Source organism: Mus musculus, chromosome 11, assembly GCF_000001635.26.
Source record: "Mus musculus strain C57BL/6J chromosome 11, GRCm38.p6 C57BL/6J".
Taxonomy (NCBI): domain Eukaryota; kingdom Metazoa; phylum Chordata; class Mammalia; order Rodentia; family Muridae; genus Mus; species Mus musculus.
In genome coordinates this window covers 93,304,654-93,318,678 of record NC_000077.6, presented here as the reverse complement: position 1 = coordinate 93,318,678, position 14,025 = coordinate 93,304,654, and the positions used below count along the sequence as shown (strand labels likewise).

The following is a 14,025-nucleotide window of genomic DNA, read 5'->3' as shown; positions in this document are numbered from 1 at the left end:
GACTAAGAGGGTTGTTTAGAAATACATGTTTATATGAGTGTGTGTGTGTGTGTGTGTGTGTGTGTGTGTGTGTGTGTGTGTATGTGTGTGTGTGTGTTTGTGTGTGAGACAACAGTCAATGAAAAAAAGGTCACAGATTTGAAGAACAGCAAGGAGATGTAATGATGTAATTATAATCTCAATAAATAAGACATTTTTTTTAAACGGGCTACGGACACACTTATCTCCTCCCGTTTTCTTGCTTTGTAGAGGGATGGTAGGGGAGTTGAGGCTTAAGTAGACTGGCTGAATAATACATTTTATTGCCTAGTTTATTTTTAAATTTTATTTACTTTTATTAATGGATACATAATTTGCATGATGTCAATGAATCATGTGCATTTCTGATCCTTGAGGAGGCCAGAAGACTTTAGAGCTCCTGGAAGTGGAGTTGTAGACAGTTATGAGCAGTCATGTGCTGGGAATAGAAACTGGACCTTTGAAAGCACAGCTGATGCCCTTTAACTCTGAACCATCTTTCCAGCCTGATTTGTTTCCTATTTCTAAATGCTATTTAATTTATAAAATGCTTGCTAGTTTCATCTATAGGATGGTATATACATAACTGAAACTTATAGAGGAGAAAGTGGGGAAAGGCCTCGAAGATATTGGCACAGGGGAAAAATTCCTGAATAGAACAACAATGGCTTGTGCTGTAAGATCGAGAATTGACAAATGGGACCTCATAAAACTGCAAAGCTTCTGTAAGGCAAAAGACACCGTCAATAAGACAAAAAGGCCACCAACAGATTGGGAAAGGATCTTTACCTGTCCTAAATCAGATAGGGGACTAATATCCAATATATATATATATATATAAAGAACTCAAGAAGGTGGACTCCAGAAAATCAAATAACCCCATTAAAAATGGGGCTCAGAGCTAAACAAAGAATTCTCACCCGAGGAATACCGAATGGCTGAGAAGCACCTGAAAAAATGTTCAGCATCCTTAATCATCAGGGAAATGCAAATCAAAACAACCCTGAGATTCCATCTCACACCAGTCAGAATGGCTAAGATCAAAAATTCAGGTGACAGCAGATGCTGGCAAGGATGTGGAGAAAGAGGAACACTCCTCCATTGTTGGTGGGATTGCAAGCTTGTACAACCACTCTGGAAATCAGTCTGGCGGTTCCTCAGAAAATTGGACATAGTACTACTGGAGGATCCCGCAATACCTCTCCTGGGCATATATCCAGAAGATGTTCCAACTGGTAAGAAAGACACATCTCCACTATGTTCATAGCAGCCTTATTTATAATAGCCAGAAGCTGGAAAGAACCCAGATGCCCCTCAACAGAGGAATGGATACAAAAAATGTGGTACATTTACACAATGACACCATTGCATACACTAGCAAGATTTTTCTGAAAGGACCCTGATATAGCTGTCTCTTGTGAGACTATGCCGGGGCCTAGCAAACACATAAGTGGATGCTCACAGTCAGCTATTGGATGGATCACAGGGCCCCCAATGGAGGAGCTAGAGAAAATACCCAAGGAGCTAAAGAGATCTGCAACCCTGTAGGTGGAACAACAATATGAACTAACCAGTACCCCAGAGCTCGTGTCTCTAGCTTCATATGTATCAAAAGATGGCCTAGTCGGCCATCACTGGAAAGAGAGGCCCATTGGTCATGCAAACTTTATATGCCCCAGTACAGGGGAACGCCAAGGCCAAAAAATGGGAGTGGGTGGGTAGGGAAGTGGGGGGGGGTATGGGGGACTTTTGGGATAGCATTGGAAATGTAAATGAGGAAAATACCTAATAAAAAATATTGAAAAAAAGAGAAACCCAATGCTGTGTTAAGTGATGGGTATGTAAAGCATGATATTTTCACTTACATTTTATCCATTCTAAAAATGCTTTCTGTCTACAAATGAAATATTTTGAGTTAATATTTACCATATTCTCCTAAAGAAATTATGATCAGTTTTGGATAACTTGAATTTTCTCCCACTCAAGTATCACCTCTGAAATTATACAATGATTGATCTTTACATGCTTAGCTACAATGTCCTGAGACAGAAAAGAACTCATTCCAGTGTGATATTGTTTCCTTGGTCATGTGTTTTTATGACCAGAAGTGGAGGAAGAAGAGAGTTTGGAAAAGATGAAAGAGAAAGCCAGAGGATATTAAAGAAGAAAGAGATGGCTATGAGCAAGTATGAGAAATAGTATGACAGTAGGGGGGAAGATGTGACACACAGGAGGAATGAAGGGACAAGATATAGAGGAGGGAAGCAAAACTGACTGCTCACCAGAGGGCCAGGATGAGAATTAGATACATTTACAAGCCATGCAAAGCAGCAGCCAGGTGTTTCATTGAGAGACCTGCTTAATGACTATACTGATTTCCTGGATTCTATCAAGAGGTAAACATGGCAAGGAGCTGCCAAGACAGTGAGCAGCAGTCCTCAGCCCAGACCTCGGGAAGGCAATGGTATCCATCACAGAGCAACTGTGCACCGAGACTCTATTCTGACTTTGAACACAGCATCCAAGTCTTCCCTGTTCAGCACATCTTTCATTAATATATTGGTTCCCACTGAGAACTTACACTTCTGGGAGAACTGCTCTAAGAACAACAAACACAGTTACCTTGGCCTTGTTTCTTTATCTTTAATCTGAATCTTTTCTTGTGCAACATTCATTTTGGCATGAATTGTCCACTCTTGGCAACCAAAAGAAAAATATGCTCAAGGACAGAGTTCTGCATTACAAACTTTGAGAAATAATCTTGATAGGGATTGAAAGAGAGCAATGTGAGTTTCTTCCAAGCCCATAATAGCCCTTCAAAGGTTATTTCCTTAATGAAGGGGTAACATCCTCATATACTTATTCCAGGGTCAGCCACAAGGAAATGCATTTCGTGTGCCCTGACTTACCACTGCTCAACAGAATTCCAGGTGTGAAGGATGAAGTCAAAGCTCTCATCTGAATCCAGTGTATTCTATAATCAAGTAGTCCTTTGTGCTTGTTAAAGTTCTTATTTTCTGTGGTCTCAGTGTAACAGAGGGCCATTCAATTTTCACACAGCTCTGATTCCTGTTTTGAACTGAAATCTGGTCTAAGCCACTTGGAAACACTGGAGTCACTTCTCTATATCTGAGGCTTCATGGTGAAAAGGCAGTTATCAGGCAAGTGAAATGACTCCTTAAGATATTTTTCTTTCTGACAAGTTGATGGTAGATAGATAGATAGATAGATAGATAGATATATGGGTGGATGGATGGATGGATAGATAGATAGATGGATGGATGGATGGATGGATGGATAGATAGATAGATAGATAGATAGATAGATTAGATGGATAGATGGATGATAGCTAAATGGATGGAAAGGTAATATAAACATAAACAGATAAATACAACATGCAATTTTTTGGTTAATACATCATTTTTCAATTAAATTTGTGTTCACCTTACATCCAAATATCTGGTCCCCCTTTCCTCCCAGTCTCCCATGCACAGAGCACTTCCTCCATGCCCTCCTCTTCTCCTCGGAAGAGGAGAAGGTTGGCCCCACTTGGTATCACCTCACTCTGGCACATCATTTCTCTGCAGGACTCTTCCTGTCCCTTTTCTCCCTTTCTTCTTTATTTCTCTCTCTCAGTGACTTTCCCAGATGTGAAATTAGAACCCACAGCATAACGTGAGTAGTACTCCATGTCTTAAGTAATCTGCTGAATTCTCCTGGCATCCTTCCTGAACTCTTTACTCAGAACAAGGGTGCTAGCCATGAGCTTCCCCTATATTACTCCCATGTAACAATCTTATAGCCAATTGTGCTCAGCCTAGATCTGCAACTCTTTTCAGAAATATATAATGAGGTGTGGTGATTTCCCTTTTCATGTGCATGGGCTTTCATTGTCTAGGGTTGGGAGACACCAGCGAGGTATCTCTGAATTCTTTATCTATTAGCCAAAGATCCTACCACATCCATTAGCTAGTCTATCACGAGTAGTAGCATCTCTGACAGAGAAATTCCAGTGTGACTAAGTTGTGTTTTTTTCTGCTAACATCGATGATAGCACCCCTGCTATCAGATAACAGCTGCAGAATATGCTCTCCACTAGTGACTGACACTTGGCCGCTTACATTCCAGCCTGCCTAATAAGTGTATTTTCTTCTTATAAAAGGTGAGTGTTAGGATGACATGTAAAGCCTCTCACGTGTGCCCAGTAGGCGGCAATATGAAGTTCAAACCCAGCTCTTAGGTCTGTCTATGGCCCTCTGTCCTCATCCCCTCCCCCAGTGGAGGCCTATCTGGATCCACCACTCCTCCTTCTTCTAACTGGGGCTTTAACCATCTTCCTCACCTTCTGGAAGCCTCCATTCATTCTGGACCTTATTCACTGTGAGGTTGTTTGCATGAATCATTTCTGCCTCCATCCTCCTCCTTGGTTCCACGTCCTCCTCTCACATCTCTTACGTGTCATTCAGAAACGTTATTCCTGTCAAAACTCCCCATGCAGCCACTTCCATACCTTCCCCTCCCACCAGCTCCTTTATGTGTTATCAGTACTTGCAATTGTATTACTATAATTCCTTTTTAAGAGCCTGCCAACCCTCCAGTGCCATCTTCTAGGAAGCAACAAGATCCTGTCTCCATTTTAAGTATGATGTTTTAAAATTCTGCCCTTTGAAGTTTCCGTATCCACATCTGACTAAAAGCATAGCATTTTCTGGTACTCTGACTACCTTGTCTTCTAGGATCACAGAGCCATACTGTCTGCTCCAACATTGCTTGCCTGTTCCTTATGATTAAAGTTAGATTCCAGTAAGTAGACCCCTTATTACTTTCATCAGAGAAAGAACATTATTAATATGCCAAAACCACAAAATACAGATGAGTAAGAAGCAAAAGCAGTCGTTCAGCAGGGCAGGTACTAAAGACCTATTCTATAGCAGAAATACACACAAAGCCATATACATACCATTTCCATATCAGAGTTTCAGTGTGATTTGAAACTTATATAAAGGCTTGTGGTGTTTCAGGGCAGTGTAATGAGTTTTATATAGGTGAGAACTGCAACCTGTGGAGGTTTACCATCAGCAACTCGATAAAAACCAGCATCACAGCATCATATTCAGATGAAACCTGATCTGCCTTTACATTTTCTTCTAATTTTGCATACATGGAGTCAGAGCATCTGACATTTAAAGACCTGTCTGAAGGCTTTATTTCATCCTATACCTTTTTAATGCCGGCTCTTATTCCAAAACCTCAATAAAGCTTGATTGTTTAACCAACACAACTTATCCCCCTTAAATATTAATGCCCAAATGATTAACTTGTTAATTAATAATTTCACTTCCTTTAACATATTTCACTATTATCTTGAATAGTTTTAAAAATAAGTTACTGCCATATAACTCCTATAAGTCTATATTTTCTCTCCATCCTCATGCCTATATAGAAATTAAAAAATTATAAACACACACATATATAATACATTATATGTATTTCATATATATATAATTTTTTTCTTGGAGGAATGGAAATTCTCACACAAAAAAGATTTCAGGATCCAGTGATGCATATACACCATGGATGCAATTAATTGTGGCCAGCTCCACTGGGCTATGAGCTTTGTGGGAAAATTTAAAAATGGGAGAGTGATGAAGGTTTTACCTACAAATGCAATTCTCAGTCCATATGTTTTCAACTTATTCAATATCTCATGACAACCATTTAAGTTTAGTTTTCTTGGCAGATTCTGTTGATGACACTGTTTCCATTTGTCATAGATGCACAGCATATTTTTTCCACTCTGAATCATAATAACTCTTGAAAAATTTCACACAAACCTTTTCACTGGTAATCAACGATAATCTTACACCAATCAATCACAGGGATTTAAAATGAAAATATGAATGTCTACATATCCCAAGAAGCTCCCCATCCAAGGATGAATGTACTATAGACGATAATGCAAGGCCTAGAGGAAATATTAATGAAGTACTTAAGCAAAATGAAGAAGGATTTCATCCTCAGTCAGAGATCGAGGGAGTTTCATAGAGGAGGTGGCAATGAAGTCACAGGGAGAGACTATTAAGAAGGTAGAATAGAAAGTTTGGAGTCATGTCAAGCGAAGGGTAAATTTTTGCTGAAGCACTGACTCCAGGGGAATACATTCAGTAAGGGAAAAAAAGTACTATAGCACCATAGGCTCACTTGATACAAGGATACACAGAAAGTACATGCAGATTTGTCTTCAGAAAGAAGATGTGCAAATGGATTGCAACTGTAGCAAGCACCACACTAAAATGCAAGACATAGAGACAGACAGACAGACAGACAGATAGACAGGCACACACACACACACACACACACACACACACATACACACACAGAGAGAGAGAGAGAGAGAGAGAGAGAGAGAGAGAGAGAGAGAGAGAGAGAGAGAGCGTTGTGTTAACAGTTTCCTCAGAGAGTGAAGTATTCCACCCTACAGGGAAGGTTCTTAAGCAGAGAGCTAAACAGTTCAAGAGATTTTCAGGAAGTACCTAAAACCAACCAGATTCATTAGGCCTCTCTCTCTCCCTGTCAGAATGAGCAACTAAAGCTGAGTGTCCCTCTCAGAAGAACAGAGGCAAGCTGAAAAGAAGACTTTCAGGCAAGCAGAGATGCTAAGAAGACTCTCAGACCAGACTACCTTCCCGGAAGAAGCAGAAACGAGCTGCACAGCCTGGCAGAGGTTTAGACCAACTGAAGGACCTGGAAAGGACACTCAAATTTGTTGAGCTGCCTGCAGGCTGTGCAGTGTGCTCCAGGTTCCCAGATTTGTGAGTTGGCACCCATGGTGGGCTTTGGTGATGCAGCTGTCTTTGAGTCATTTCTGCTCCAGTAAATCACTCAAATAAATCTCATTGGCTTACCAACCTGTTCTTTGGAGGTTAGTGTGCTTTAGTTGTAGGATACTTACCTGGGGTGAGTAGATGTGTGTGTTACATCTCATCTTCTCAAGAACAGCTTTGTCTCACACACACACACACACACACACACACACACACACACACACACACATAGACACACACACACATACACACACATAGACACACACACACATAGACACACAAACAGATACACAGACATACACACACACTTAGGTGTGTGTATACAAGGCTTGGACCATAGTCAAAGGTCTACTTACTTTCATCAGTACACACACACACACACACACACACACACACACACACATACACACACACACACAAACACACACACACACACACACACACACACACACACACACACACACACACACAGAGGTGGAGTATTGCTTTGGATAGCCTCTCTCCAAGCTACCAGCTCACGGTTTCAGCTGAGTTTGCTTCCAGAATCCACCTATCCCCACAATGCTAGGATTGCAGCCACATGTAAATATACCTGGCTTTTTACATGTGTGATGAAGCGTCAAACTAAGGTCCTAATGCTGTATACCAGGTCATTTTTACAACCTCAGCCCTTTCCCTAGGTCCTGTTCAATTAGCAGGCAATGGCAGGCTGTACCCCCTTCCATTTTCTTCACAGGAAACACAGACAGGGTGACACAGATGCTTGTGCTTTGTACCACTTATCTCCCTTTGGTTCTTATTCCTTGTACTGCAGCTTGCAGGCTGCTTTATAGACACTGAATCAACAAGCTTTCTTGGTTTCCTTCCAAATGGGATCTGCCCAAAGAGGGAAGGCGGGGAGACTGGTCAGGTCTTTACTCCCCAGTTCCATGTCTGTGGGTTGCATTGATATGTTAATTTTTCACCACAGTGACCACCACACTTAAGCAATTTAAAGAAGGAAAGATTAATTTTGGCTCATGGTCATGAAAAGTTTTCAGCCCACCACCATGGGGAAAGCATAGCACAACTCAACTCATGAGAAGAGACGTATGTGTCGGGGCTGCTCATATGCTGGATCAGGAAGCAAGGAGACAAGGGTTGAACAACACTCAGAAAGAGTGACCTTGTGACCTACTTCCTTCCATCAGTTAGACCCTGACTCCAAAAGTTTCCACAGTTTGCCAAGATATCACTAACAGCTGGGAACAAGACTTCAGGACATAAGCTTGTAGGTGCATTTAAAATTCAAACCAGAACAATGAAGCTGTTTGCTTCCCTCATTAAAGATTCTCTCTCTCTCTCTTCATTTTGGGACTGCTGGTGATTTGAAAATATCCTTTTGCATGTTCCATGTCTGTGGTGACTCAACCTATACAAGTCTAAGTAGTAAGCAGTTAAAAGAAAGTTGGGGACAACAGGGAGTAGGTACCTGGGGCCTTACACTGTCCTTACAACCTCCACTTGAAACCAGCTTCTTTGAGATGACTGGAATGAGTCCTGAGATGAAGATGGTCTAATTCTTTCCTTTGCTTGTTACATCTCAGTCAGGGTTTCTGCTGACTCAAAAGGCCAGATCAGACCAGATTAACAGCAGGTAAATGTAGGTTTATTTGGCAGTGTTCCTGGGCAGCTTTGCTGGTACCAAAGACCAGGGCCAGGGAAGTTGCCTGTCCCGGCTAAAGCAGGGAGGTTTTGTAGACCTTAGCAGAGAGGGTGATGGCATGTCAGTCAGGAGTTGGGACTGTGACCAAGTATGGTCAAAAGTTAAGGCTCTGTGTAGGCACTTGGGTCAGCTTGCTATGTCCAGAAGGTGGGTTGCATAGGCTGCCAAAAAAATGCTAAAGCGCCATTCCATTGCTCAGAGTTTGTTCAATGCAGGTGGGGTTGGGACCTGGGACTGGGCAAGGCAGGGGTGGGGATGGGAGACGGGGTTTCCGTGGGGCGAGCAGGGGTTCCAGCTGAACACTGAGGTCAGCTGTTCCCATGACCCATCTCTAATCGCGAGATTCCACTTCTATCAGGGACTGCATACGTGCTTCAAAGTGGATTTGATGTCTTGAACAATCTTCCAGGCATGAAGATGAAACATGAGTTGATTAAGTAACTTTATCTAGAATGAATCTATTAGGTCAAAACATGTTTAAGGGGATTGTATTAAAAATCATCCATTCGTTTTCTTCTTTGCCAATTTTGTATATATGTATGATGTATTCTGATCACCCTCATCCTCGTCAGTGTCCCTCGCTGTCCTCAGTGTCCCTTCCTCCTTACAGGCCTCTGTCTCAATCCCACATCTTTACTCTTTGCCTGCGATCCACTGAGTTAAGTTGGAGCCATTTGTGTGACCCTGAGCTTGGATTAAGTTGGAACTACTTGTGTGACCCTGGGCTTTAAACTAGCCACTGGGACCTGGTATTTCATACCCATAGACAACCAGCAGTTACTTTGGTTTCATATTTAAAAATCGTATATATCAGGTATGATGAGGCAGACTGAAAAGTACTACCTTTCAAGAAAAGAAAAATATTTCTTCAGTTTAAGCCTCTTCCAACTGGCTTAAGAAAATTGTTATTACTATTATTGTTGTTGTTGTTATTATTATTATTGTTTGGTTTTTTGAGGCAGGGTTTCTCTGTGTAGCTCTGGCTGAAGAAAATTATTTCTTAAGAAATATCACTGAATAAGCACCTCAAAAGGTGAAAAAACTGTTACATAACAAAAAATATTCTCAGGAACTGAGGTAAAAGCTCAGTAGGTTAAATGCTTGCTGCACAAACAAAGGGACCTGAATTCAGTTCCCAGAACTACCCAATACACACACACACACACACACACACACACACACACACACACACACACACACACACACACACACGCGCACGCGCGCCCATGCATGCTTGCAATCTCCACGCAAGAGAGATAGATGCAGGTGGATCTCTGAGGCACGCTGGCCACCTAACCTACTTGGTCAGCACCTGACCAGTGAGAGTCTGTCTTAGAAAACAAGAAAGGCAACGCCCTGAACATATTACCTTAGATTGCCCTCTGGCCTGAACAAACACAGGCATGCATGCATGGCTATACATGTATGTATATGCATAAACATGAACATGTACATACATGTATTAACACACATAAGTAAAATTTCTCCATTAAACCCAAGTTATAGAACATTTTGATTCTCATCTAATTGCTATTATTTCTGGTTGTTCTCATTCTGAGGTTGCTTTCAGCTCTTGCCTATATTAATAAAAACTCTTATCCCATCTATCCAAGCTCCGTGTCAGGTCAGAAATGTTAAAATAAACACAAAAAGACAAGTCGGGGCCTTGGCAGAACTGCTTCATGGTTTTGTGCAAAAAGACACATTTAAATGCCAGAAAGAATAATGTTCACAGATAAAAATGTGACAAGAAACATGCTTACTAGGGTGCATTTAACCTACTGACATCCAACTGATCTCTGGCTTCAAAGCATGGCACCTTCCCCCAATCCTACAGAACATCCAATCTAACAGGGTGATTTTCAGACCTTTTGATTTGGACATTTCTTTAAGGCAAAACTCTAAAATCAGAGCAGTGTGTTGAATCCTTACTTCCAAAACACACCATTAAACACCAGCTTTCTAAACCTTGAGACATGATTTAGCTATTGTCTGTCAAGTTCGGGTGTTTCATCTTCTGTCACAGTCTCCATTTTTATTTTCTGCTTTACATGAATGTAAAGGGCACTGCCAGCCAGCCAGCTCTGAGCTCATCAAACCCCTGACAACACAAATCATGCCAGATATAAATATTTTCATTGTCAAAGCAAATGTTCCCCCAAATCACAAACTCTGATGCCTTTGCAGATTGATTTGGAACAGGTACAATGTACCGAAGTTGAAAAGATAAAGGGAAAAAAAATCGAAACACTTCCTAGAAAACAAACAAAGGAAAGGACCAGATCAACAACAGTATCCTAACGTATGAGAGACCTTTAATGTGAGCCAGGCTCCCAGCCACAGACCTCCTCTTTCCAAGAACCTTTTAAGGAAATGGTCCTCTCTTTTTTTTTATGGCACTGCTTTCTTTTATGATGACCCCACAAAAGGTGGAATATGAGTTCATTCTATGTCCAGTCGCTATTTGTCCATTTTACTCTCGATGTATACTTTACCTAAGAACCCTATGAAGATATTCTGTAACACATTTCTACCCTTTGAAACTAGTATTTTAATTAGCATACAAAAATAATGGGTTTCATTATGACATGTTCATGTATGCAAATCATTGTCACTTGAGCACGCTTGTCTTATTCCACTGGTCCACTTCCTTTCCCAAGTATCTCCTCCATACATGTACAACTTCTAGCTACTGCGTTTGAGGAAAAAACATCATGAGTTTTCTTCCTTCCCTAATGTCTCCCTCATATTTCCTTCTTATACATTATATTCAACAGATCTATAGTCAACATTAGACTCTGGGGAAACACTAAAACATTTTGTTTTATACCAAGGAGAAGCCAAAGGTGTGTCTACTCCTTCAGTATTATACTTGGAGTCTTAGCTAGAGCAATATGGCAAGAGAAGTAAATATGTAGGAAAGGAACCAGTCAAAATATCTTTATTTATATATGACATGATCCTCTACATGAAAGACTCCGAAGACGATCAGACATTTCTTACAAACCCATTCAGCAAAGTCAGGATAGAAAAATTAGCATCTTTGGTTGATACCAACAGTGAACGTGCTGAGAAAGAAATGAGGAAAACAGTCCCCCCCAAATTAGGAAAACAATCACAGTAGATAAACTGAGAAAATACTTGAATAGACCTAAGGCAGAAGGAGAAAGAGCTGAACCACGGAGACACTGAGCATTCTGCAACTCTTCGGAAAATATCCATTTCCTTCACCAGCATTAGACCTCGGTATCTGATCCCATCGCTGTTCTCCACTCCACCCACAAGCTCTGGCCTTAGGTTACTCCTGCATGGCTGGCTACCTTCCAGTTGGTTTATGAAACCTAAGCACCAAGCCTCATTCTGCACTGGGTGGTTTTATTTATTTTATTGTTTGCCTAGGATGCAATTATGCCCCTGTCATCCTCTCCAACAAGAAGAAGATAATTCAATGTCTATTTAAACTGAAACTTTCACTTCTAAACATTGACCAAGAAACATAAGCATTTGCATCTATCAAATAAGTAGTTTGTACACTGCATGGTATGTGTCCCAGCTATATTAACTTTCCTTTAGAGTTCGTGAGATAAAACTGCCAGGGGAACAATTAGAATGGTTTTGTTTTTATTTTCTTTTAAAACTTTTAGTTAATTAATTTTTGGCTTTTCAAGACAGGGTTTCTCTGTGAAGCCCTGGCTGTCCTAGAAGTCACTCTTTAGACCAGGTTAGCCTCAAACTCACAGAGATCTGTCTGCTTCTACCTCCTGAATGCTGGAAGTAAAGGGATGTGCACTGCACCTAGTCTGGTTTTGTTTTTCTTTAAAATCAGAGCAACCAAGTAACCTAGATAGAAGCTTTCTATGAAAAAATGACTCCCAAATAATTTTTTAAAAGAGCATCCAAAAACTGCATAGCTAAATTGTCTCAATCTCACTTGCAATAATGATTTTTCTATACAGAAAAATTATGTGTATATGAGTGTTTGGTGTGTGTGTGCACACGTGTGCGTTTGTTGAGTAAGTGACATGGTAGAAAACATGTTCGAATATATTAGCAAGGGTAAAACTATAACATACAAATGAATTGGTGCAGATGGGTAAAAGACCTCAGAGGAGGAAGAGGGGCAGAGCCCAAACAGTCCAACCCTAGAGAAGGATCTGCCAGGAATAACAAATGTCTATAATTTCAGCCCTAGCATTTTTTTTTGCACGCAAGTGCCTTTTCATTTCTCTTGAATTCACAACAAGGAAATCACCTTCAAACACAATTTTCTATGCGTTTGCATTTCCCCCAACTCTAATATCTTAGCCAACAGTAAAAGCTGTGAAATAGAAACAAGTCAGCAAGAGAAAAATACCAGAGTCTGGCAATGAGTGGCCCCCAAAGGCACTATGCTCTTCACAAATTAAGGAGGTGCTCCTGGCAGGAGGAGAGGGCAGGGCTGATTCTGGTATAAGACTCACAAAGCACAGCTCAGCATTTCCAGACAGAAGGGAGGATTCTTAGCCAGAAAGATGCCCCTAGGAAGATTAATTATTGATTTTCTTATAAATCATCGAAGGGGATTGTTGTTTGTTTTTCTTCCCAGGATGATAAACGTCTGATTTTACTTTTGTTAAAATGGATTCCTTCTGCTTTGGTGCAGTTAAATGAAGACCAAGTGAAGAGTCTTAGATGAGGGATTTTCCAGCATGGTAGGCAGGTGGGTCACTGTGTTCAACCGACCTTCATGGGTTACCAAGGGATAAGATCTCAAGCAACTTCCTGGGGTCCTGAAGGACTCTAATGGGCCCAGGCATGGCAACCATGTTTCTGGATGTCTTTTCCCTTCTCCCCTATTCCCTCTGCCTTGGTAAACCATTAGATTATATTCCTAAAGCTACTCACCAAGGTCTAGTTCCTTATTTGGCTACTTTCTCCCACCCGAGGCTGACCACCGAGGTTCAGCTATCAAAGTATTGAAGTCCACTGATTAAAAGTCTCCCTTTTGGCCACCTTAATTAACATGCCCAATCAAAATTAAACACCTTTTCCCTTTTCTCTTTCCAAATTGCCATTTGTCTACGGGCCAAGTCTGCCTCTTCTCTATATAGAGGCAGTCTTTTCTCTCCCACCCCTACCCTACCCTCTTGTTCCTTTTCCCTTCTCCCTTACCCTCTATCTCCTGTCTTTGTCTCTTATTCCCTGCCCTTTGACCCAGTGGGATAGATAAATCACCTTTGTGCAGAGAACTTGATCTTAGGGTGTCTTGTGCCAATTCTGATCTCTTCAAGTCCTAGAGTTGTAAGACATGTGGAAACTATGAAGGGAAATTTACAAACTTTATGAAAAAAGAATAACATTATTTGGACATAACTATATTTGTCCAGAGTAGTTTCGAGGCCCGTGATTACTGCTGTATGTCCCATATCACAGAGCCTAAGGTCCAGAAGCCCAGCTTTGACAATGAACATCATCCATCATCATGGAAGCAACACGGCA

General features: G+C 41.0%; 1 protein-coding gene and 1 long non-coding RNA gene across 6 annotated transcripts in view; both read right to left on the bottom strand.

The window, feature by feature from the left end:
• Car10 (carbonic anhydrase 10) overlaps positions 1-14,025 on the bottom strand; it is a 504,947-nt gene that overhangs the window by 283,073 nt on the left and 207,849 nt on the right. The window lies entirely within an intron of this gene.
• Gm35002 overlaps positions 1-14,025 on the bottom strand; it is a 97,153-nt gene extending 83,128 nt beyond the window's left edge. Inside the window, exon 1 of the long non-coding RNA XR_388957.4 lies at positions 1-14,025. This exon is cut by the window's left edge and continues 60,392 nt beyond it. This is a non-coding gene — a long non-coding RNA (predicted gene, 35002).